General features: G+C 39.2%; 2 long non-coding RNA genes across 3 annotated transcripts in view; one reads left to right on the top strand and one right to left on the bottom strand.

The window, feature by feature from the left end:
- LOC135312550 (uncharacterized) overlaps positions 1–13084 on the bottom strand; it is a 44870-nt gene extending 31786 nt beyond the window's left edge. For both annotated transcript variants that reach the window (XR_010372132.1, XR_010372131.1), the window contains exons 1-2: positions 12599–13084; positions 10962–11146 (exon numbers count right to left, since the gene is read on the bottom strand). This is a non-coding gene — a long non-coding RNA (uncharacterized LOC135312550). The remainder of the gene's footprint in view (positions 1–10961; positions 11147–12598) is intronic.
- LOC135312549 (uncharacterized) overlaps positions 1–20602 on the top strand; it is a 184111-nt gene that overhangs the window by 122586 nt on the left and 40923 nt on the right. Inside the window, exon 7 of the long non-coding RNA XR_010372130.1 lies at positions 11036–11201. This is a non-coding gene — a long non-coding RNA (uncharacterized LOC135312549). The remainder of the gene's footprint in view (positions 1–11035; positions 11202–20602) is intronic.

The following is a 20602-nucleotide window of genomic DNA, read 5'->3' as shown; positions in this document are numbered from 1 at the left end:
TCTTCATTCAAGAAGTAATGAGGTCTTACAAAGGAAAACAATTATTTCACTTGAAATCTATTGATCTGGTTTCTGTTGGTTCATGTGGTGTTTTGGGTGCAGAACAGTTGCTTGAAACAATTTGAGATCAATTCAAGTGTAACTGAATCAATACATAACCATAACTGAAATGCACTACTCTTGTTTTTTATAAGAATAGGGTTTTTTTTTGCTACCAATAGTAATATGAGAATGCTAGGAGTGATCAAAACAGAAGGTCGAAATTAGAAGGTCTTATCTATCAGTGAGAAATACTACTGCTAGCATCAAATTTCAGTCTAAAGGAAAGCTGAGACATGAATAGTATTATGAAAACAGTGAGTTGTTATTTTTAAAAGCATTTTAATAAAACCTTTCCAAAGAGTTGGGCTATTTTCTGTTCTGAGTATAAAGTCATCCAAAGCTAAATTTGCTGGATTTATGATATTGTAAAGAATGTTGCTGTCTTTAAATAATTTTGCTTCAAGAGGGCAAAATTTGCATTTTAAAATTGCATTACTTTCACAATAAATGCTGGTGCTGGAAATTTGTGATTTTATAACCAAGTCTCCTGTCTATATTGCCAGCACAGTTTGTTTTTATTTTACTCACTTTTCTGTTTGCTCCAGTTCTGTTTTCTGTTGAGAGTTTATTCAGGCAGAAAATTTCTGACTATTTAAAAGAAGTTTGAAAACAATGGATGAGGAAAGGCAATCGGGGTATCAGAAGATGTGTTTTGACATTAACTCTTTGTCTGCTGCCAAAGTACCAGCTGACAACAAAACGAATGAAATGGGAAGCTTTTGTTAAAGCAGTTATTAAACATTCCACATAATCATTTAGTCCTGGACTTTGAAAAATATTGTTTTGAAAATCTTTCCTGTAAAAAGCTGAATGCTGATAGAAGTCTGGTGGATGCTAAAACAGGCAAGTTTGTTTTCAGCTCTGCAGAATGTTTCTGCAAATTACATATTCTGGAGGGATAAGAACTCTTTGGGATCTACATGATGAAGATTGCAACTAATTTTCTGAATCCTCCATTTCTGTGGACAAGGACAGCAACCGCAGGAAAGTAATGCATGGTTAGTAATGAATAAAAAGTGATGAGCAAAAAGTTTAAAAGTCTTTTTATCCTTTTCTGAAATTAATTTCAGTTGAGAAAAAGTAGTGCTTTTGCATCTTGCTAGTTTGCTTTCCTAAAATAATTATTTGACAATGATTGGTAGTGGCTATGGGGAGAAATCTGCTCCATTGCAAATATACACTACAATGGATTTTCACAAAAGACCGTTAAAATTTTAGTGCTGTTTAAGCAAGCTTTTGAATGCATAATTGCACCTGGAAAGAACATTTTGGATAGGAATGTGATATTGAACTGCTCAGATAACCTGCTTGTTTTGCATGCAGAAATGTCTTTTGTATGCAGCAATATAGATACCTACACATGTAAAACCTTGCACATAGAGATGAGATTGATTTAGTCCAGTGAATCTTAGTAGTGTGAACTGCCTTAAGCAAACTCAGGGAGATGTTTCAGATACTTTGTTATTAATTTAGCTAGTCATTGGGTCTTGCCTAAACTCACCGGTTTCAGCAAAATATTCTAATGACAATAATGGCAAGAAGAAAACCTAGTATAATACCTATTTTAGTGCCTTTTGGATCATCAGCGTAGACCGGTGACTGACCGGTTACACAGAGGATTTTATATTTTTAAAGACATACTTTCCACTCAAATTTATTATTAGGCCCAGGTTGCTTGACCTAACTCAGCTGTATGGTAGTGAAAGGTGTTGCAGAAATCTGTAAGAGACAAGCAGCAAATAGTGATGAATTGGTAGTGGAAGGGGAGACAGAGAGGGTAGCAAAAGAAAGGCAATTAGAGTAAGAAGACGAGAAAAGTACACTAAAACTTTTAAAAGTGCTGCAAGCATCATTAACACAGAGACAGAAAGACTGGGAGAAGAGAAGGTTGGTAGACATAGTAGCAACTGTAAGTAGTAAGTGCCTGAACCAGAGACTCATGTATGCATCGCAGATACTCAAATGCTACATAAAAATATACATTTTTACTTTGCCTACCTGTCCAGGTTAGTCACAGAGTTTGTGCAGTGGTTACCTAAGGGCACCCTGCTGTGATGGTGGGTAGGCAAACACGGTTAGCCCCAGAGTCTAGTGCTACTGTTGTTCATTCCAACTTCTGCCATTCTTGTTTTCTCTGGTGCTTTACAACTTGCTTTGCCTTCATTGCTGTTACCTGGTTCAGTGATGTAAGACAATGCAGAGCCAGCGTCAGGGTCCTTAATATAATATCTGCTATGAAAATGAAGGGGTCATGGAAAAGGTCCCCAAGTTCTGGGTACAAAAAAGGATGGTATGAATTGTTTAATCCACAAGGGCTACCTTATAGGAAGACACTCTGGCACAGAAAGTCCTTGAAGCACAAATTTCTGGAGGCTGCACAATGTCTTTGGCATATCATTATCCTTTCCTGGTGGCATCTGCTATGTGCCACTTCCAGGAACAAGACTCCAGCTTTAGTCTAACTGGTTTGGCTGTGTTCGTGTGTTGTGGACCCTAGGAGAGGCTACAGGCATTGGGCGGTGGCCAGAAAAGGCTTCATCCTGCTGTAACATGAAATTAGGTGCAGGAGCTGCAAGAGTGCACAATCTGGTGACTCATACTTACAGCAGTTGTACTGTGCCTGCGTTGCATCAGATGATGCAACTTGAATGAGAGTGGAAGAAGTTCTTATAATGCAACAAAATGTATGAAGAGATTACAATTTTTTTGGTTGATCTTAAGATTGGAAATGTAAAATTAAGCACAGCATTAAGATGGAGGCAAACAATATTTATGACTTGTTGCTCAAATTATAGTTGTTAAAGAAAATCACCCTGTACAAGCTGTTAGTGTTCTCTTTTCCAGAAAGATTAGTGGTGTATCAATCTCGGGTCTTCAGGCTGAGCTCAAAAAAGTAGGCAAATCCTACTTTTTTCCAAACTGGATAACACTCAAGGCTGCTGTTAGTTTTTCAACACTGCTTACCGACCAGCTCCAGAGGTGATCTGTTAGATATTCATAGAATCATAGAATCATTAAGATTGTAAAAGACCTCTAGGATCATCAAGTCCAGCTGTCAACCCAACACTACCATGTCTCCTAAACCATGCCCTGAAGTGCCACGTCTACACGTTTTTTTAATATCTCCAGGGATATTAGAGTTTATGCTGAACAACTGTTGTGATATTGAACAGCTGTGGACTTGGTGGGTCCACGATTTTCAGAAACCTACGTTACTTGGAAGAAATAACACATTCACTCATCTCCTCCTGCAGTCAAAACCAACTCTCATCATCCTACACTTCATCATTTAATTTCTCTCTGGACGTAAGTTCCTCTAAATTTAGGGATAATCCTCCTCCATCTCTTACCTCTTGGTGTGTTCTGCTTGAATGGCTCCATAGCTGCTGCAGTGCAGAATAGAGAGCATAGATCTGCAGCGCAGAGTGAAGTATGGTCCTCGTAAACACTGCCATGTGAGTGAGGACTGTGCCAAACTCTGTAGGCAGTTGTTATGTGCCTATCTCGTGTACAGACCTTCAGCGATATCTGTAAGTACAGCGTTATGAACAGATCTTCCCAATTAAGATTCCTAATCTGAGGAATAATTTTGGAAAAGAAAATTGGAGTTAATATTCAACCTGGTTTTGTTTCCTTTCACCTTTCTTCATTTGAATGACTTCCAGTTTAATTGCAAAGGTAAAATGTGCTACCCTCAGGGCAAAATTACTTTACTATGAGGTAAATAATGCTAAGGAGAAATGTTATTGTTGGTTGTTTTCATTTAACATAGCAAGTGTAATTTCACTATTCATTTAGGTAATAGACTGCTACAACAACTAATTACAAACTGTGAAAGTCAGGAATCATAAGGACTAGTGAATCTTCTAATTAGCTAGGATTTAAAAGCTGACAGAAAATCAAGACGCTGAGGGTCATAGTGTGGAAGAAAGTACTTGTCACGGGTGAACCAATAAATGCCATGCCAGGGTATGTGGTTTTCCTGCCTGCTTTTCCAGGTGACATTCAAATAAACACGTGGGTACCACAGTCCAATTGCTATCTGCCTGTATGTCATAAGGGTTTAAGCAGAAAAGATAGCTCATTAGACTAACATCCATGTCTTTCTCCTTCACCTGTTGTAAGAGAGAGTTATCTTGTCCTTGACATTACAGCTCTCATGTCGTTTATGGGATAGACCTCGAAAGAATGAAGTGGGAGTGGTGGAGGAGCAGTGTATCCTGTTGCTCCCTGTGTGTCAGGTGGGCATCCTAGACCTCTGTGATCTCTGACTCTGACCAGGTCTGACCAGACTCTGGTCAGATAAATGCCAGGAAAAGCCAAAGTCCGTCCTGAGAATGTTCAGGAACAAACATCTTTCCAATTAAGCACACGCTTGTGATAGTCAGAGATTGCAGTAGTCAGTCCCAAGGCAGGTTATAAATATTTACTGGTCTTACTGTGAAATGGGAAATTAATAGCGATGATTGGGTATTTCTGAGACAATGTGAACTTGTCAGCTTGTGTTATTTGCATGTTTTCAATTTTTACCATTTGGGAAACCTGTTCACCTTTTCTGTATGATACTTCGGGTGCTACAGTTTTTCTTTCAGCTCCAGGACAGGTTTCCTAGCTGTTTTTTTCTGCTGTGCTAGCAGTGACCATCTACAAACGTGTATGCAGATGGATCTGTGTATTTCTGATTAAGAGCTGCAAGATACAAAATGTGTCTTGTGCTTTGAGCACCATTAATCACGCTTTTTGACAGCCCAGGGTAAATGCATCAGTTCTACACTACAGTTGGAATATACTTATCTTCGTATGGCTAATACAAGGGTACTTTTTATATAAATATATCTGATACTTTAGGAGAAGTGTATTACTATTGAGCACATGGTAGGGAAGGTGATCAGAGCGACAGCTGTTTCTAATATAAAAGTTAGAGTGGTTCACTTCAGGCTTCTGTATATGGCTATTGATGTTTTGGGTCTGAATTTGGAGAAACTTTTAAAGCTTTGCTTTGTAGTTTTCAGAAAGCCTGTTCTCCACTAGTCAAAATGAGGCGTTATTCATAATAACTTTAGCTGATTATAGAACTTGTGATAGAGAAAACACACCTGAGGGAACCAATGGGAAAGAGAGAGTTTAAGAAGAGTAATGGAAATTACAGTGACCAGGGAGGCTCTGGAAGATCAAAAAGCTAATGAGCACTCACACTTATGGCTCACAGTATTACAAGAAGCTTTCAGCTGGTCATGCGTAGTCTTCCAGAGATGCAGCTAGTGGCCAGCGTAGGTCATATTTAGCAGCCCACATCTGCAGCATAGGAAGGGTACTCTGTGCGGGAATTGGTGCTCCCACATGCACGCACGTTGGTTAGTGTCCCAGTGGGACACCTTTCTTTCCTCCCTATGTTATAGAAATTTGTTTTTTTCCTTCAGTGTTGTGGAAAATATTTTTCAAACGTTTGCAAAGCCTTTTCAGCTTGAGAGGTCTCTGCTGTCTGAAGATTTGAAGAGTTGTAAATGTCAGGTGTCCCACCCTGGGAAATATTTGCACTCAGAGGCTGAGAGCAAGCATTACAGGGAAAGTTGGTGAAATGTGTGAAACATCAGGAAAGAGCTTTAACATCTTGGGGTTTCCAATTGTTCTTTACACCTAAAACCTATGTAATTTTGGAGCTATGTGAGCACAAACACAGGCTAACAAAGGAAGGCTCTACTTTGGAGAAGAGTGCATGTTTTTGAAGACTAGGTGGTTTTCAGAGATGCTGTTTTTCAGTCTCTGCTCATTATAAAACAACAACAGAAACCCAAGAGGAAGATTTCAAAGCAGAAAAATGACTATGCAGTCAGTCTTCTCCAAGACTGCCATTTTCAGTCATTGTTTGTAGATGCAAAGTGTATCCAAATAACCATTTACAAATCGTTAGTGATTGTGGTACATTACTGCAGATTTACTAAAGGAAAAGGCAGCTGAAATTTATATTTTGTACTGTTTTTTGCCATTTCTGTCTTTTAAATCTATAAAAATGATTGCAGGAATATCATATCACTGTGGCTTTTAATTATTCAATACCAAGTATTTGGCCATAAGAATGTTGAGTGAATAAAATTGGATACAATGTATTTTAAATTAATGATGAAAAAATAGTGAAGAAATGTTCCTTGGTTCTCTGGCTTGCCAGTGTCAGCACTTTGTAGCCTCGTCGTTGTTTATGTGTCCTAAGGAAACAGGTTAATCTAGGACAGCTGTCTGAATTCGTTTGGGACTTCCCTGGATTTTTTAATCTAGCCTTGGATGTTTATGTGTTCTCCTGAAAGCCCAAATTTTTCAAAACAGATGGGACAAAAGGACTTCTACTACTACAGACATTGGAGGAGAAGTGCCCTCAACTCCTGCGTCTGTCCTGCTCTGGATCAACTCCCATATGCTGATGCCTCCCAGCAGGGTGGAAGAGAAAGGAATCATGAACACTTGTCCTAACTTGAGGGTGAAAATTGGGAAAATTCAGAATGTGTGGATCATTAATAATTGGAAATTCCTAATTTCCTCACAGAATAAAGACCTGCTGCTCTTTGCCAGACTGTAGAATTCACGTGGTGGAAATGGGGTGCTAGTGAAACCTGGCCATTGGTAGCCTGTGCCTTTTTGCTGTCTGGGGCTGACACACTTCCTAGTGTCACTATCAGAACAAGATGAATGGAAATTCCCTTTCTGTCAAATTTAGGATCTTAATTAGTGAAGTGTAAGATTATGAACAGAGTTAAGAACAAATGGTAACTGTGTGATTGCTATATAGAGTCATTTCATAATGGAATTAAGATTGAGTACCTTTAACAAACAGCTTTTCATAACATGGTATGTTTGGTTCTTTTATACATATATGTTACCAGTGTAAGTTATACGTGAAAGTTTAACTCTTAGATTCCTGTGTTTGAAGTTCTTTCTTGGTGGATGGTCCCTATAAGGCTTTTATCCTTAATTTAATGACATTGTCTGTAACCTTGTTTAACATGAATTCTCTTTGGGAATTAGTATTTCAGCCTCTGAAGGTAGCAGTTGCTGTACCTAGGAAGGTGTAACTTGTGAACAAAGAAAGATCGGCCCTTGTTAAAACTGGAGAGAAGGTTTTTGAGGTCCTTTGGCTGACCACCAGCGTGCTGTGTTAGCGCAGATGGTTAAACAGTGTTACAAGGCTGGAGTCCGATAATTCTGTTTTATGCTCATGTATTTGTCTACCACCTCTTTGATGTGAAAGTGGTATAGCAAGTATTCAATAATTTACATAATGTACAATATAGCCAAATATAAATGATGCATTATTCTTCCATTTAGCCCCATTTGAATTGATTACCAAATCTTCCATTTATCATTTATCAGCATTGAGATTATTTATAACTTTTGCTGAGTTTACAAAGTAATGCATCAATCAAGAAGCTGAGTTGCACTTCCCTGATTTATAATAGATGTTTTAATGATCAGTGCCTGATCCTGTTATTGTTTATTTATTTAGTTTTGTCAACACTGAGCTTGAAAGAGTAGCCAGAAGATAGGAGGCTAAAGCTAAGGCCGAGAAAGATGACACTCCCCCCCCCCTTTCCCTTGTTGCTTTGCATTATTGACTTTTACTATTGTAATAGTTACTAAAAAATGTACCACAGAAATGAAAAACAATGCTGTTAATTTTAGTAATGAGATCAGTGGTGCCCAGGAAGCCACTGGGGACATTCAGTTTCTGGCAGAGGGAGGAGCAGAGCACTCTGGCCATGAGCACTGGTGCAGGGGCTGTGTGGCGGGGCTGCACGCCGGGACACGCTGACTTCCAATGGTCCAGGTGGCACCTGCACCTGGACACTCAGCCTGGGCACCTCCAGGCCTGATGCCTGCTGATGTGAATCAGTAGTGGAGATCTGCTACTGACCCGTTCTGCAGGTGGGCACCCCTGGGACAGGCGAGCCTGCCACTGCTGGAGGAAGGGGCTGGGTTGGGGCAGGTGGTTAGTGCCACCTGGGACAAAGCCCTGTGGAGGAAGACAGCAGGGCATCTTTCCATTTTTCTTCTACCTGCACTGACTTGTAACGGCTGACCACGGCTGTTAGGTTTCACTTACTCTTAGATGCTGTGATTTTTTTACAGACTAGATCTCTTCTAAGCTATTTTACAATTTGAGTGGATTTCCACTCTTTAATAGTGTGAGAGCTAACCATTTTATGCTGGGAGACTCTGCCCCTTTTCCTTCCCCCACATCCATGCAAAATCCTTCTTTACCCCAGTTGTCTCCCTGGCTATCTCTGCAAGTCAGGTCAGGCTTCTGTCCACCATCCCTACCACACTTCTGATGTGATGGCTGCTCCATGGGAAGCTTAAGGAAGGAGCCAGGCCTGATACACAGAGCACTAACGCCTTCCCTAGTTAAAGCCTGCAATCCCAATGAATTCTTTTTTGAGTGAAGCAAGTGGCATCAGTGATTAATTTGAGGCTCGTGAAACAGAGAACTTGGGGTTTCTCTTCTAAAAATGTCTTATTGGAGTTTGAATATTGTTAAGATTCATTGAATAGAGAAATCACAAAATAGGTCCTTTTTGGCTATTGATAGCTTTCATGTTTAATCATTATGCAACCTTTTGTGGTTTGGACTCACCTAATTGCTTTCTTGTTAAAAATCGCACTATTACTCAGTAGCACAACTGGAAAGTGTGGAGATGTACGTGGTGTGCAGCTCACTGGGCTTTTACCCTATCTGCTATCCTTATTAACATTTGCTCTTCTAAAAGAAATGAAGATTCAACATAAAAAACGAAGGTCGTCCATACAGTTGTCTCAATAGCAATCTGTGTGACTTTAACCCTGTTGAGGAAATGTAATTACCCTTTGGCTTCTGATGACCTCAACTAACCTTTGTTGAAGGACCAGAGAAAATAAAGGCTGACCAACAGCCTGCCCTTCCTGCCCTGTGGTTAACCCGCTCTGGGAATGAAGAACACCCTCAACAATAAAACATGAAAATGTTGCCATGGAAATATCATTGGAAGGAGAAACAAAAATCTATTACAATTAATAGTGTTTTATTAGGTGACTCCTATAGAACTGTTTAATCCATGGAAGTTGCTCTATCTTAAGATCTGGGGTCAGAAAATTTCAGGAGGAATAAAAGAGGGAGGGAGAGAGGACCTCTTTAAAAATTCAAGAGCTGTTGACAGAGCTGGGATGGTTTGCATGAGATAAAAGAATCAGATGTTGCACCCTATAAGTATGGGAAATGATAGCAAAGAAGAAATGCAATTACAAGAATTGCAAATGATAGCCGCCAGCTATCCAACTGGTCAGAAAGTGTATTTATACACAAATATTTTTGTTCTGTTATTTGGCAAATAACAAGGGTCATTTATCTTTTCATATATTTTTTGCCACACTAAGGCCTTGCCTAGAGAGCACCAGGTTATTTGCAGAGGGTGTACTGCTTCTGTATATCTGGCATTTTCAAAATTGGGTCCTGTAATGTTTTTGTTTTGATATTTTTTCCTTCTTTTACCATTTATTAAATTTGACACCTTGCGATACATATTACATTTCTGTTAAATTCACTGGTCTACTTTGGTTTATGTTAGGCTGAATCTTGTGCTGTTCATTACCCCCAGTAACTGGTAGTTTCAGTTGGAGCTGGTGGTGCTGCATATTTTCAGAAGGAGTTTAGTTGTTTCTAACAAATACTGATGGTTCTTTGACCAGGCAAAGACAAAAAATTGTGAACACATAGAAACGCTGATCTACAGAGTTCCACTTTCTAGAGCAGGAGAAAGCATTTCAATTAAGTAAATTCTGTGACATTTCCTTATTCATGTGACGGATTACAATAATTAATGTAGGAAAAAGTTTTATATGTGAGTTTCTATGTATGTGTACCTAAACAATTTTAAATCACACTTTTTGCTTTTAAGAGAAATAAGAAATTTTAGCAGGTTTGTTTTAAGACATATTAATACACAGTCATATGCATATATTTTCTGGTAGTGAAAATGAATTCAAAATAACACATTTTTTACAGAGCATCCTTTAAGAATGTTGCACAAAGTTATATACCAGCTTCCTTTTTTTGGTCTTGTTCCCAAAGCACAAAATATTTTAAAAGCTAAGAAGATGTCAACTGAAATACTTTCATTAATATTACTGATAATCTCACTGTTAGGGTAAATGGGAGCAAGTCTGTGCCCTAACTGTATACTTGTTCTGATAAAAGCTGAAAGCATGCTAAGGAAATGAGTCACAGTAAAGCACCATACTAAAATCTTTTTCTTCTTTCAAAATGGTGAATAAGATTTTTTTTCTCCAGTATTTTTGTGTCAGCTTCTATTAATACAGCTGTGGATATTCACCACAAAAGTGCTCTTCATCTTAAGTGTATTTTCAAATGGTAATTTGAAAAGAGACTATAATATGCTGGATAGAAACAAACATTTATTTGTGCATGAAAAAGACTTTCACGTGAAACATGAAAATAATTTCCTGTGTTGCAAATATGTTAATTTTCTTAATAATTTCCTAATTCAGTTTTTAAAGTTAGTTTGCCGTTCGAAATCTTTGAGCAAAGAGTGTGCTACGTCTAGGTGCAGAATTAGAGTAGTGATAGTGCGCCCCGCCTTTTTTTTATATATAGTAAAATTGTCTGTTGCTTTAAAATGGACTGCCTGCTGCTATATTCATTTACAACTGTGTGAACACTTAAAATGGCTTTGGTTAGATGTCTTTAACTACATAAGCTTGCATTTCAAGTTATCAAAACAATGTAGGTCCAGGATGAAGGCAATATGCTTTCATTCATTTTCAGCAATAATTTCCATGTCACTGGCTCCAAATCATTGTTTGCTCATATAACTCACCTGGTTGTGGTGCTGTGGAGAACTAGTACCTGTTTTGTTGACTGTGTCACTTTTTCCCTTGGGCTGCTGCCAAGGTTTTCGTGTTATTCCCTCTCCATTTCCAAATGCTGTAGGTCCATGGCATTCTGGCTGAAGCTCAGAACAAAAGTCAAGAAAGTCCATCATCATCCATGGAGTTTCTGTTGCTGTTGAAGAGAGAGAAAAAGCAGGAGGAGAAGAATTACAATGTATTGTTCAAAGGTAGGCATATTGATAACCTGCTCTGTTCTCAGTACTTTGAGGAGTTTGAGAAATCCCCTTAAATTATGCACATCATATTATTTCTACAGTAGAAGTTGTTGTTAAGGTGTCTTCACTTGTGGATTGTGTTCTGGCTACATCTTTTTCCATTTTAGCTTAATATACTTCTAAGGCCCTAGAAATGTTTTAATTTATCAAGATTTAATTTGTGGGATTAATAAAGAGAGGACTGAAGGATGTAGGAACCGTTACTTGTTACTGTTTTTAAGTGTTTGCCACAAGAATAATTTTCTAACTGAATTAGTAATGAGCTGTATATACTTATTCTGCTTTATAGCGTGTTTGATACTTTCATTCTCCGAAATATACTGTTGTCTGCCATTGTCAACTGAATGGGAAATTAAATGCAAACTCTATTTATAGGGTATTATTTTACTGCATCGCTGTTATTTTGATATGTCCATACAGGTGTATGTTATGTTATGCTAAGCACAGTATAACTTATATAAAAGAACTAGGTAGGTAATATCAAAGCAAAATGGTCAGGAATTTTTTTAATTCAAGTACAAAGTCTAGACACATGCAGTCACATTCTTTAGAAAACAAAAACCTATTTATACTTAAGTTTTGTTAATGTGTTCATTGATATTTTCACCATAAAACATACAAATGTAGTTTGGTAGCAAATGATTAATCTCGCTAGCGTATTACCATACGTATGTCGTGGAAAGTCAGAAATGCAATTATTTCTGTGTTATTCTGACCTGATAAATTCATAGAGGTCTATAAAATGCAAGGCTTATAAACATACCACAATTCTTAAAGCTTTAATTGATCTAACATTGCATAACTGGTGTATTTAACTCGTGGCCTCCTATTGTTCTATATCATTATCTAAAAATATTATGGCTTTCAAGAGAAAGAATGACAATACCGAGGTTTAAATGTTGTATAAATGTTATAGGGAGAAAAAAGAATTCATTCAGTCATCAGTGCTAATTATGGCAGAAATATTAATTATAACAAGATTACTTCATGGCAAACTACAATATTGAAAGTACTGAATGAACATCTGATTCTCAAAAATGTAAATACAGTCTGAATGTCCAAGGCACTGCAAAAATGTTTACAGATTATTTTAGCAATTTGCACAAACTACAGAGGAGGTATTTTTAATTAAATAGTATGACATTTCTGTAGCAAATTACTGTCACTTTAAAGTAATCTACTAGGTAATTTATGAATAGTACAGAAATAAAGCATTGAATATAGTTTGGATAAGTGTTTATTGGTAGCCTACATCAAACAAACAGATAAGTAAATTTTATCTTGATGGTTTTGTTTTTAAATCAACAGCAGTATTAGACATCCTAAAAGTTACCACAGTCATTAAATACCTTATAGTGCTGTATCCCTGGTAATCCAATTTACAAAACTATATTCTCAGCAGAAACTCCTGGGGTACACAGTAGTTATCTTCAGTAAGCCCTTCCTGCTTTTTCTCGTCATGAAGCAGTGATGGTACGTTTTTATCCTGTTGATAAATTGACTCTTTAAACTATTTCTTGTTGACCCACTGGATTGGTCTTTATTAGGGTGGAGGTAGCTGGAACACTGAAGGACTGCAGACCATATATCGTTCTTCCTTTTTTACTGTACCTTAATATTCAACATAGCATCATTATTCTGAGGCAAAAAGAGAAAAGCTGGTCCATCATATATTCCACACATTGCTAGTCTTTCCTCTATGTCCTGCAGTGCTAGAGAGGGGGATTATTGCTGCAGAAAAAAGAAAATCTGGCCATAGTGTAGGAATAATCACTGCAGTCCAGCTCACCCCCACACCTCTCTTTCTCTCTCTCCTTCTCTCTCTCTCCCTCTGTTTGAGGCCCCAGCTGATTCAGTCTGCATCCATCCATACATAAATCATTGCCCTTATTCTATTGGTTACATGGTACATGGCAAGTATTGATTTTTTCCGTTGCCTCATTGCTGGAGAACCCATGGTTTTTGTGAGACTGAAAATGCAAAATTTTTTGCTGGAGATCTTGTCAAGGTACAAAAATGACAAGCGAGGAGGATGCTATTTTAAGGTTTGTGTGACTTAAAAATCTTCACCTTCTCTGCTCTACTCTACATTTGCCTGTGTCCCAAAAAGTCGTGGCTTGTTTAATCACTACTGCTTTAGGTAGGCTTACTGGCTAAGCAGCAGGAGAATAAGCAAACAGAAACAGGGCCTGGCTGTTCTGAGGAAGGCATTGCTTAATTATTAAAAGTTAAATTATCTTCTGAAACATTAACAAAAAGATAAAGAATAATATGAAAATAATGTCATTTGAAGGGAAGAAATGAATCCTAGGCACAGGATGATAATATGCTGTAGACAAATGGATATTTGTTTCCTTTCTGCATAACACAGAGATATAATATTGTGCTTAATTCTTGAGGTAGGTCTTCGTAGTGTTTTGAAGCATATTTGCTGACCCTTTATCAGTATGATTGCTGTACTGACTTAATTTTTCTCAGCATTCAAAGCTGCTTGAAAATGTCTCACAAAAGGTGGCACCTTGTTTCCTCAAAAAAGTGTTTTTGAGGAATAGGAAGTCTGGGTTATGAGACAGATTATGAGATGTTCTCCTTCAATAATAGAGATTTCCCTGGTATAAGACTCCCTCTTACTAAAGCCTGATCCAAAACATACTGGAGTCAACAGGAATGTTTTCATTGACTCCGTAGGTGCTGGATCAGCTTCAGATTACACAGAAGCTGGTATTTTCCTTTTTTTTGGATACCATCACTTTCCCCCATTTTTAAGAAGAGGTGAAATGGGTTAGGATGGGTGGTTTGTAGATGGGTGTAGAATATTCCTATATTTAATCTGATCACATCTTTTAACACTTTTAAATGACATGTATGCAAATGTGTGCACATTTTCCTTAATGCCTGGAATGCAAAATCTGACCCATGCATACCCCATGTCATTCCCAATGACTGTACTTGCTTCTGTGCTTTTTTTTGCCTTTGAAAGGCACTGCCTATTTTTTATTTTTTTACCTACACTACCTTTAGAGGCAGTCTTTCACCAAATGTTGTGTGGACTCCATTTAATCATTTTACCTGACTTCTGCCAATTGCACATCCAAAGCAGGTGATATTTTCTATCTGCTGTTTGCATGCAAATCAAATACCTTAAATAGCAATATAGCTTTAGAGCTTTTGTGTTTCTGGGGCTGTAGAAACTGAGCGTAAAGCTAAAATTACCAATAAGAAATCCCAGCTAGACGCCTTCACTTGCTATATCGCACATACAGGATCTGAAAATGTAGTGCGCTGCTGGGCCTCTAGTTGAGAACCAGGGCTGGACCATTCAACCAGCCCTTCCCTGAGTTGGCTCCACTCCTGCAGGAAACAGCCTGCATTCACCAAAACCTTGGGTCATGCCAGCTCCCCCATGTTTGACAGCAGCAATTGCTTCCTTACTAATGCACTTTTTCCCTCCAAATATATGTTGCAACTCGTTTGAATATGTAATGTAAAAAAGAAGTAAGACTGGAGGAAATCTGAATTTCAGGTTCAAAATAATTCGTATAAATTTTATTTAGGAAAAAGGGCAGGACATTGCCATCATCAAATGAGCTTCTCGCTTCACCAGAAATGTAGTGTCACTGAAAAATGTGCCATTTGTCCCACTGTAAACCATAACTTTTCTACTGTTTCTGTATACATATAGGCTAGATCTTCATTATATTCAATAGTAATTTTTGTAGTAATTGAAATGAGAACACTTCTTTTGTAATCTTTGTGGCAGTGACTGTGTACAAAAGGGTTTGTTACATGTCTGTCTATTACTCATTCAAACCAGTTCGCCAGCTTAAGTTCACTCCTTTAACCTTTATTAGTGAAAAAGGAGGGTGATTTGGCTAGCTGAGGTATTCTTTACCAGCATAGCACCAGTAGTGATCGTAACACAAAGAAAAGACACTGAAGAGATACTAGTCTAAATTTGAATATTACCAAGTGTTTCATCGGTTTCTTATAGAGTGCCAGTACAGAAAATGCTTTCAGAATTTGTACCCATTTCCCAAGCGTTTAGGACTGGTCATCTATAGGGGTGCAGTTCCCTTTATATATGTCTCCTTCGACCACCTAGCTTGAAGTTCAGGCATTCACAAGGCTTATTTATGTTAAAGTAGTTTTGCTCTAGTTTATCCTTTTCCAGCAAAGTGTATTTGCATCACAGCTCTGGGTGTTTCGGCTGAAAGCTTGGCAGATGCGGCACACATACACCATAAATACTTCATGTACCTGCTCCTCACCATCACCATTCCTTGCGGTTTTCTTTTCCTTTGAGATGCCATGTCATGTTTTCTGTCAGTCTTTTGTGTAGAAATGCATGCTCTGCTCAGTGTAACCAGCACACATGCATCATGCTTGCCAGTCCCTGCGGTACCGACTCGGGTACTGGCTGTGGTAGGTTTTCAGTATGGTGTGAGGAATTCACTCGTTGCTGGTCAAGGGAATAAGGCAAGTCTGAACATGCTAAGGCCGCTGACAGAGAGGCAAGAATTGGTCTTATTCACTGGGTTTTTGTAGCAGAACTGGCTGCACAAATCATTCCTGAACGTTCCTCTGCGTGATACCAGACTGGTAGCTCTTGAAAGCCGAATGTTGCCATATCACAGGTGGTTGTACGAGGGTCTGGACAAGGCAGCATCTTAGATTTCTTCCCCTGGAAAAGAACATGAGTCATACAAGAGCCCTGTAACAGCCCTTCCAGTGTGTCTGGGAGGTTGTCTCAACATGGCCAGTTGTTTCCAGGAAGAAAGTGGATCATAGACAGCATGATCCCAGAGCATGGACTCAAACATCATTTTCCTTCAGATATTATGAGAGGCTGTGCCCATTGCTCTGCAAGAAGGCGGGCAGTTATAAGAAGTGTGATGGGATTTTCTTCACAGTGGCCAGGGACACCTAGAAAGGGGAGTCAGCTGCTCCCTAGGCTACAACCACTTCCTTTGGTGGCCTCTTATGCTTGCTGATAGACACATGTAGGTGGCTGCACTCATTTTGTGGACAGCAAAGCCGTGCTCCTAACATGAAGCCCATGCTGAACCTTTGTTGTGCACCCAGCAGCCAAACCCTAATCATAACCCTTTTCTGTCCTGCTTTGTAATAGCAAGATGGGGTTAGTGCAGCCAATTCAGGCAACTTCTTTTTGCGTATCTCTTTTGGAGGAAAGTGATGTTGATTTATCAATTTCCTTGAAGATGGACATGAGGATTAATAAATAGCACTGACAAGAGGTAGAAGGGCTTTTCCCTGTAGCAACCAATAATCATATCTTTGTTGAAAATACAGTTGAAAAGAACAGACGGAACTGCAAAGCATGTTTGTGCAAGATAGAGCTGAAGCAGCCAGGGACATTAACCATTCCCTGAGCAGAAAGGGCAGAGCAGCTGCCCTTTTCCCCATGATGGAAAGCCATCAGCCCGCCCCAGAAGCCAGCCCACACTGCTCTGCATGGGGTCACACACAAATACTGCATCCGGAGTTAGGACGAGCTGCTGACAGCCAGGGCCAAGCTGACCCGGTCTCTCTCTCACCCACTGCCAGTGACTTGCCATCCCCACTGTGCACAGCTGTATCTCTGCTAATGAAACATCAGAAAATTATGAGTCTGTTGGGCAAGAGCAGACTTTCATCCTCAAAGGCCTTTGTAAATAAGGTTGCAATGTAGAAAAATAAGGCTTGCTAGTATCTCCATTTCATAGGTGAAGAAATAAACAAACGTCAAGAGCTGGCACTGAAGCTGAGATCATGTTTGAGAGCTCCTGCTTGTGACACACATGTGGGAAAAATTGCTAAAGCACCATGCGTCCATGTGGAAGTTTGACCCTTATAATGCTGCCAAGGGCAGCGAGGTCTTTGGTGGTTTGCTTAGGGAGCGTTAGTCACAAAAGCACCTGGCTCAGCTCAAACCTGGATGTTGCAATCTTAAGAAAAATTTGAGAAAATCTTAAAAATACAAGAAAAAAACCCAAACCCCAAACTAAAAAAGGGAAGAAAAATAGGAACACAAAGTCTTTTTTACAGGAGGGCCTGCCTCTTTTTCTGTTTTCCTCAGCCTGTTATTGTGTAAATCACTCTCTTATACCCAGCAAATTAACTACACCCACTGTACCATGCTGTAGGAAGACTGTTGGAGATTTATCCATTTAAATAGGAGCAGAATATAGTGCCACTTCATTTAGCTCACGCTAAATGCTGCATAAGATCCCAGAAAAGTTATTCAGCAATAATTTTAAAGCCCATCTCTAGGAGAAAAAAAAAAAAAAAAGACAAAAGAGCTTTGGACTATACAGTTAGAGGCTGTAGTTGCAATAAAACCCAGGAAAAGGTTATTTTACCTGAATTTATCGCTTAGCAACCAAGAATCTACCTCCTGAGATTGCCGTTCGTGGGTTACCAAGTAACTGGCTGTGACAATTACCAAACAGCTGTCCCAGGAATCTACATAGCCTTTAACCTCCGTCAGCTGAAAGATGGGCTGATGACAGCTAACAAACAATAGAAACACACCCTAATATTTTATTTAAGAGCTGAGGGAAGCCACAGCTGTATGGATCATTCAGCCAGCTGGATTTAACTGCTTCAAACTGCGTGTCCTGTCTTCGAGAAACTGCTCTATAGCCACGCTGTGTGTTTAAAGATGCATTTGGGTCTTTATCCTCCAAACTTTTTGTCAAATAATTGAATCCAAACTATCGGGATAGGTTTTGCTCTTTTATGGGAATGGTAAGCAGCTAATTATCAAGTGTGGGTTTTATTTATGCAACCAGTGATTTACAAAATTTTCCCATTAATTGTGTTCATCTTGGGTTTTTCTGAACGTAACTGTTCCACTGATTATCAGTGAGAGGGAGAATGTTAAATATCAAAGTAATAAAGGAGTAATTTAGAATGAGGGAAAAAGTATCATTAAGACTGGTAAGATAAAATTAAGGAAAAAAGAATACTGAGCTTGCATATTGAGAAGAGCCTCTTAATAATGAGGTGCCTTATGTCTGGGGGTGGTTTCCCAAAGGAAACAAGGGGAACTACCATCAGCAATATGTGAAACTAAACTGGAAACAGTGTAAAACACTGGAAATGTTAGATATACTAATGCAGGTGTCAGTCCTGAGCAGTGGCAATTGCTTTTTTTTTCTTTTTCCCCTTCCATTTTTACTTTCTGTGATTTTATAGTTACAAATAGCAGTCAGCAAACCTGCAACAAATTGCAAATGCAACATTTTTTTGCTGGCGTCTAAGATGCCCTGAGCCTGGAGAGATTTGTGGACATGCCTTCTTCTACAAGTTCTGAGTGGCTCCTTTTAGTTTAAAATAGAAACAGGAAAAAGGTTTTTGGAACTTAAGATCCCCGTTCACATTTACAAATCCCAGGCATGCAAGCTGTGGCTGAAATGGCATTGAGCTCAGTTTCTCCCTGCAGGCTTGGTGCAGGTATCTGGGGCGGCGTTTGGGAATCAGCTGTGTCTTGCTACTGCTAGCCTTTCTCTAGCATATTCTGGTTGAGATACTATAAACAGCTCTGCTACACTCTCTCTTTTTTTTCCCCTTGTTTTTTTTTATTTCTTTTCTTTTTCCCTGACACGTTCCATACGCCACAATAGTAAGAACTGGCTCAGAAAATTCTTCACCAGGTTTCCACTAGCAGCAAGTTCACAAATGAAATTTTCCCCTGGCGGTTTGTGGCCAGAAGCCTCCTCCTTGGCACTGGATGATTCTTTAACCCACTGGTCAAATTAGCGTAGATTTAATTTGGCAACCCCTGCTTTTTATACATCATTTTTTAAAAGCAAAATTGATAACATTTACCCTTTCACTGCACACAACAGTAATAACTTTTCAGGTACTCAGGCTGTAGAGGAATTTTTGGTTCCTGAAATAGGTTAAAAATCCCCATAGCCGCATCAGCATAATTTCTACTGATAAAGTGAAATCTCTCATGGCACAAGAGTCTCTGACTGCACATACGGCTTTTCAGAGTGAGTCTGTGCTGTCCTGCAAGAAGGAAATGTTGAGAACTGCAACACACCTGCAGGTACCAGTACACACCTGCTTCTGTTGAGCAGAAGTGTGCAGTGAGTTGTCAGCAATAACGCCTTCTTCCTCAGAACTTAAATTTAACCTTTCTTCATCAGTTGATTCGAAGTGAGTGATGACAAATATGTGAATGTGCTTAGAAAATGAGCAAAGTCTTTGGAAATATTTATTTAAAAAATTGAAGCATATTATCCTGCTAATATTAATGACTTGTCATTTCCATTATTACAATATCTTTACACGTCTGCTGTGGACATTTGGCCAGGCTTGTAAGCTCTGTTAACTGAGATGTCTGAGGGAAGCGTCACCATGGCTGTAAGCAACTCGGTGCATTTTTGGGGAGAGCAGAATGGGTCTCAAACTCGTCACTGCCCAGAGGGTGGTTCCTTTGCTGCTTTCATGTATTTCTTGAGCAAAGTACCAAAGGTGCTTTTACTCCTAAGCTGATTGTTTGCTTATTTGGGTATGAAGAGGAAGGGTAGGAGATCACAGCAACTGTCTTGGTTGCACCCTGTAATTTGTCTCCAAGGTGGAATTTGATATAGGAAGGCTTTACTGGGATGTTCTTTCTGTCTCTTGATGATAGATCATGGTTGTCCTGTTTTCTGGCTGGTAGTTAGTTGGTTACGTTGACAGATGTTGCAATGATTCTTTTGGCAATATTCTGTTGTGCTGACTGTTCAAACAGGAAATTCATCTTTTAGTATTTGCACATGTTAAATGTTTGTTTTAGTAGGAATCAGGTCTGACAGCAGGCTGGTCAAACAGTGTGTTTTTGGAGCAGCAAACTGGAATTCTTAAGTCCTCATCATCCTGTAGGTCTGCTGGTGCTCAGCTTGGAGCTCTGCTCCCTGAAATACCACAGGACTGACTTTTGAGGAGAGGAGATGGGAGCTTTTGAGCTCCAGGTTGTTGCTGTTTCACCCTTTCGGTGATGGGTTCCTGAGAGTGCTTGATGGCACTCGCTTCAAATCATACCATGGTGTGGCACTTTGGGAGACTTCACAAGGTTTGCTGTATGACAGAGGCTGTGCTGGCTTTGTTTTCCCTTTAGTTTCTGAAGATTTGGTTTACTGAGCTGGCCTCTTGTCTAATGTTAACACAAGTGAACAGGAAGAGGGTTGCACCTTCTACACAAGTGCTTTCCTCCTAACAAAGACTAGCTGGAGAATGTAATCTGAGGAAGCTAAATTTCCATGCAAATCTCTGGTGATAAACCCTTTTCAGGTGACTGCTTTTTTGACCTTGGTAGGCAGCTTCTTTGAAGGACAGCCTGCAAATGATGGTGTGATTTA

Source organism: Phalacrocorax carbo, chromosome 3, assembly GCF_963921805.1.
Source record: "Phalacrocorax carbo chromosome 3, bPhaCar2.1, whole genome shotgun sequence".
NCBI classification, from domain to species: domain Eukaryota; kingdom Metazoa; phylum Chordata; class Aves; order Suliformes; family Phalacrocoracidae; genus Phalacrocorax; species Phalacrocorax carbo.
This window is presented reverse-complemented; position numbering and strand designations above follow the sequence as displayed.